Below are 6,294 nucleotides of genomic sequence, written 5' to 3'. Positions count from 1 at the left end.
ACACGCCCAGATTGTTTTCACTTTCAAACTCGTCGTCTTCAGATCCAACCGACCCTGACTCAAGTGACATCACTTGAGGTATCATATTTTGCGTAGCTCCCTTTTTTTGCCTTTGTGTGTATGCTTAAAATCAGTAAAATGCCCCCTTTAAGACACATATGACAAGCTGCACAAAAATATAGATCTTTTTCAAATAATTTAACATAATGTTGCTCTTGCAAGTCAGCAATAGGACTGCAGTATTCTGCACACACATAATTCAGGTGAAGAAAAAAACCTCCTCCCGTTGCGTCATTTCTCCATGCTCTAATTTATGATAACTCTCAGTAATGTGATAATGATTGCCTCCAGCATGCAGTCAGCTACTGAGTGCGTTTCACTGGTCATGTCGAGTCGGAGCAGCCACCAGATTACACCAGAGACGTTATCTGGATCACTGACCTTTAGCGTGCCGTGGCCACATGGCCATAATTATGAAAATATCCCTTTGCCTAAGACGATGGAAATTATACCCTATAGAGAAACCAATGGTCTGCAGGAGCTATTGTATACTTACTAAGCGTGGTGTGATCTGGCATTAGTTAGGGCAATGACTTCTTCCCAAACACATGCGTCTTCACTAAAATGTTAATATTTAAAACACGTTCTTTGCACTTAATAAACAAACATTACTAATATTTATCTCGTAAAAAGAATAATACTAAAGGACTTCTGTACACTTTTTGTAAACAATTTTTTGTTGTATGTGTGTATGTTTGAACCGCTCTTAGTCTGGGCTCAGGGTCACTGAGCCACTCAAACTCCTCCACCACGATAAGGTGGCGGTTCGCGGAGGAGAAAAATACCCGTAACATTACACACTTTTTGAGATTCGTTGATCGACCGATGAACGTGGATCAACGTGAAGTACGTACGAACTCCAGTCCCTTTGATTGGGATCGTGGCTTTCGCATTGATCCCAGAACACATCGGCATCAGGCCTCTGCTTTGAGTTGGTTTTAGGTTCCTTTCAGGTAAGACATCTGCAGTTCAGGTGAAGGACAGACACTTCATGTCTTCTCTCACTAGTGTACAATACTAATGTGGAGATTTCTGAATCAGTAAATACACATTTAGGTTTATTTTTCTGTTTGCGTCTGTAGATTTCTCCTAAATTCACCAAAAGTTACCATTACATAATGCCTCATTTGTATATTTAAACAAAACATTTCATAAAACTTGTAATGAACTGGTGAAAGTTTCATGGTGATATCTATGAGTTAATTGTTTACCCTATTCACCTGTAGAGTCTTCCACATCTGTGTAATGTAACAAAACATCTCTTTAAAGGCCGTTTTCTATCAATAAGTTTATCTCAGACTGTGATCCAGAAATCTCCACTTCAGCAGCTCTTACATCCACCAAACGTTACACTTTCATTCATAAATATATTCTGAAGCTTTCTACAGAGGGGTTTGTTCACAGAGCATTCAGAGCCTCATTTATACTACATTTATAACAGTATTTTCTGACTTATGGAGTGATAAACCTCTGACTCAATAGTCAACCAATTTAAATAAGAAAATGTTCAGATTTATGTTCTGGAAATGTGTGAAAATTAGAACATATTTGATAAGAGAATGCCTCATTAAGTAATCAACTGGAGAAGTTTCATGGTGATATCTAATAGTTACTTTGGTTGCAATGTCTGAGATGAAATGAGGGTTGAAGAGGTTTGGAGCAATATGATGAGAGAGCTGCACTCTTAGAAATAAAGATGTGAACTAAAACCAGTTCTTCAGTTTGTTCAGAGGGTTCCACCTATAACCCAACATGAAGGGTTATAACTAAAACCACCCGAGAAAAGGTCCACTCAGAATCTTCTGTGGAGGTTCGGTCCAGAACGTATACACTTTCGAAGGGTGCTCATGTAAACCCACCGAGGGATTCTACCGAAGACCCTTTTATATTCCATGGGTTTCATCTAAAACCCACCAGGAGGTTCAACTGAGGATGTTTTTGTTCTCCAAGATCTTCATCTAAATCATTCAGGGTCAGGGCTGATGTGGTGCAGCGTAACCCTGTAAGACAGGGATGTCGTATGTGTACAGATTGTAAAGCCCTCTGAGGAAAATTTGTAATTTGTGATATTGGGCTATACAAAATAAACTGAATTGAATTGAATTGAAAACCAGTTTATCTTAGTTTGTTTGCTCAGAAGCAACGGGTTATGGGTATACAACAGCCCTTCAGGAAGAACCTGTATTGGAACCCATATTTCTAAGAGAGGACATTATTCAGATAAGATAAGATAAGATAATCCTTTATTAGTCACTCAGTGGGGAAATTACAGGATTACAGCAGCATTGCTCACAGTAATAAGTAAAACAAGTAGTATAATAACAGAAATAAGATAAAAGAGTAAAAAACAAGAAGAATATTATATATACAGACGGAGTAGAAATAGAATAAAGTGGATAAAGTGTATAAAATAAATTTAAAAAAATTAAAAAGTACTTAAACGTATTAGTATTGCACAACTGGGCTAAAGTAAGTGCTGTTCAGTGCGAAGTCCAAAGTGTTCAAGTGTTTGTGGCCTACTGGGAGCTCAGCTTGTTGTGCAGCCTGACAGCAGCGGGGAGAAAGGACCTGCGGTACCTCTCCCCCAGACACCGGGGATGAATCAGCCGGTGGCTGAAGGAGCTGTGCAGCGCTGCCAGAGATGCTATGTCAGAAGTGACTGTTTGTTTGCCCAGCGAATCCTTAAATAAGCACCTGTGCCACAGGGGGCTCAGAGTGTGTTTTAAACCGTCAAAATATTTTTCCATCGGCCCCTGCAGACAGACATGCTGTCAGAGGTCGTCATCGTTTACAGAGCTTATACCAGGTGGCCTCATGTCACCATTTGATTTTCTTTCACCAGATTCCCGCTGGGTCATCATCCGCCAGGAGCCGACAGCACGTTATCCTGCAGACAGCCTCTAATACAGGCAGCCAAGTCACTCTGAGCAGGGGAATGAAAAGGAAAAATGTGCACATAAACTGTAAATTTGGTGTTGGATTTATTCATTTGATCTAAATGTTGGTAATTTGCATGTCTATGTAATGCAGGATTTAAGGTCCCATTTAGACTGATGTTACCTGTTTGTGTTGTGTTTCTTTGAATAATGGGATTATATTCACTCTAAAGGGGTTTAATATTATATAGTCACTTTTTCCAAATAAAACAAACATAAAGTCAACAAAAGAAAAACACAATGCCTGTCATTTGCCAGTGGAAATAGTAAAAACTACAGCCAGCTTTTTTTTGTTTTTAATGCTCCGTGGCAATAATTGACTTGTTTTGTTCCACATTGCGTGGTTTGTGGGAGAAGACACAGTGACTAACTCCGTGCAGATAAAGGCAGAAAATAGAAACCTGTTTTGGGGTCATGGTGAGCTGTGGAGTTTTATGACTGAAATTGTATAATTGCACAGTTCAGACTTCTATCACTGAGACAGGACGTTCTTTAGCTTCAAGAATATGAAATAACGTCTCCCAAAAGCAAAAAACAATAAGCCACGCACGGCAGGCCCCGGTCACTGGGGTTCAATAAAACTGTTTTTGCGTGATCTTGGATGGAGAAGGCTTTCAACATACAGCTCAGTTTTCTTCAGGCCGAGGATTTATTTTTAGTAGAGTGCAATTAATCTTTGATCAAATCTGAACTACGGCATTGAACTCCATGTGGCCTTGAAGCATATATTCTATTTAGCCATAAGTCGTCTCAGCATACATATGGTCGGCCAGGCATGTGTTTAGCTCTGTTCTCCCGAGTAATTTCCCTATATCCCCTAACCGCAGCACCAAGCCTCCTATTATTTTCTCCAAGGTTTTGGTGATGTTTGGAATCATGTTGTGTAAATCTGGGTTCTTGCAGCGAAGCTCTTGGCATCACAACCTTACCGCAACAGAGCTGAAGGAGTTATGCATGTATGTGTGCCAACATGGACTTTACTGAGGTTACCTGGCTGCCTGTATCAGTTCTGTTGGGTAATTTCACCAGTAAGTCTGCTTATAAATCGACTGAGGAGGAAGCAGAAATAGATGTTCTGCATGCTCGTTTGAGAGAGTATCAGAGACTTTCAACATTAATTTCGACAAGACCGATCTTAAAAAGAGAAAGAAACACAAGCACAATAAACACAAACGCTAAAACAAACACAATAGCATAATAAACAGGCAAGATAACCCGATAAGGATCAGAATAACCAACATTCTCCCCGTGTTACAAATGACAAATGTACAAGTACAAATAAACAGTGCTGCTGATCCAAAGGCGTGATACATCTCAGATAGAAGGTTGTGCAGTGAACCCTGAGGAGGCATGCTGTAACCATCACCATGAATATAGCCACCAGTTCAGCCAGCTCAGCTCCCCTCACCTTCTTCCTGGGGGTCAGCAAAATGTCTAACTTAGCCTGCCGGAACAGAAAGTAGTTGAAATGTATATTTGGTTTTCATTTTCCGAGTACACAGGAACAAGAACCAAAGTTCAAAGACACTTTATAACACAGTCAGTTAAAAGTGAAATTAAAAAAATGAAGGCTGTTTTGAGTGTGTGTGCTTGTTTTAAGTATACTCAAATCAAAACCCTTGAAAAGGTGTGTGTGTGTTGATGGATGACTGTCCAACAAGGCACTGCACAAAGGACATGGACGCACCACTCACAGCTGAATGAAATGTAACATTTTGACCTTGCATCAAAAGGAAAGCACAGGCGTTAATAACAATATGAGCAATGGTTCTGTTCTATTGAAGTTTCCCAGTAAGCGTGACAGTGAGGCATCATCCACAATTCAGGACCCTGAATCTAAATGAAATGGGTCCTGGTATTCTGTGAGAATTGGAAATTGTGGTGAGGCAGCACTAAAGGATCACAGGTTTTGAATCGTGAGGGAGAATTTAGCTTTCTAATAGTGTTTAATTTTCAGTAAAGTTGCAGTTTCAACGCTAAAGATGTATCATAATGATGCATCATTTAAAGTATGTACATTTATTGTATACTAATGGCAAAACCAGTAAACTGAATAAGTTTATTGTGTAAAATAAAACAGGACATGGCTGTCTGCGGAGTCGGTGCGTTTGCTTTGATCACGCCTTATCTGACTGTGGCGGTAACTGTTTGGCCCAACAGATATATGAGGTTGTAAAACACAAAACAATCTTTTAGTCATAAAGAGTGATAAAGACATAGACAGACAGAAAAGCGGCACAGACAGTTTGTCGCCTGAACTCTATGACATGGTTTAAATGTGTGTTGTGCAGGACACTGTTATCAACACTGACCATACCTTATTAATGTCCCCCCCACACCCAAGATCATTCTAAGTGACTAGAAATGATCTAGTTCATATTCATTCAGAAGTCTTGTAGTGACATCATAGTGTTGCTTTCACTGGCCAGAAAGCAGTTATTCAAGCTTTTCGTCGGCCAAATTGTTGGGGAGAAGACAGTTTACTGGCATTTCTCAACACTGTTTCATGTTAGATCACGGCCGAGACAATTGGGTTGTTTGGATTCTTAAAAATTAGAACTAGCTATCTTTATTTTCATTATCAATTAATATAATAACTTGGTCTATAACATCTAAATATAAAGGTTGTTTTTTTTAACGCAATTTACATTAAATCCAAAAGTTTGGCATTTCATTTAATATCATACACCTAAAGGCAATACTTTTGTAATAAGGGGAATTATGTGTTACTAAATCTGAAAGGTGTGATTGGATATCAACTAGTACTCACTAGTTGAGCAATAGTTTCCAAGGATGCACCTACAGCTAAGCACCAGGAACTAAAAACAGAAAACAGAAAACTGGTTAATGACTATCCTTAAATATAAACACCGTGGTTCAACATAGTATCCGTGTGGTCCACTAAAGTCTCTTTGAGCAATATATTGAACCTGCTGTCAGGATCCTGGTTAGTAGTTGAAACTATGTTGAAACATAATGTCCTTAAAAGGACATTTAGCGCCAGTTTTCCACTCCAGATAAGTACATTTCTGCAAATGTATGCACCCCCACTCCTTTTTAGAATATCACTGCTTGTAATGCTTGGTCACATTCGGCCTAATGAGTATTCAGATTATAGAGCGATCTGTGGTCTGTTGGCAAAATGTCTCTCTTCTGAGAACATTGTTAACGTTTTCAGCCGAGCAGTCACACGAATAGTGACAATTAGTAAGGTGGTAAGGTGACAGGGAGCATCTACAGTATGCAGGGATTCATCCTTGAGGAGAAACGACTATGCTCTCTGGGCTGTGGGCTATCA

This window comes from Cyclopterus lumpus, chromosome 16 (assembly GCF_009769545.1).
Source record: "Cyclopterus lumpus isolate fCycLum1 chromosome 16, fCycLum1.pri, whole genome shotgun sequence".
In the NCBI taxonomy this organism is placed as follows: Eukaryota; Metazoa; Chordata; class Actinopteri; order Perciformes; family Cyclopteridae; genus Cyclopterus; species Cyclopterus lumpus.
This window is presented reverse-complemented; position numbering follows the sequence as displayed.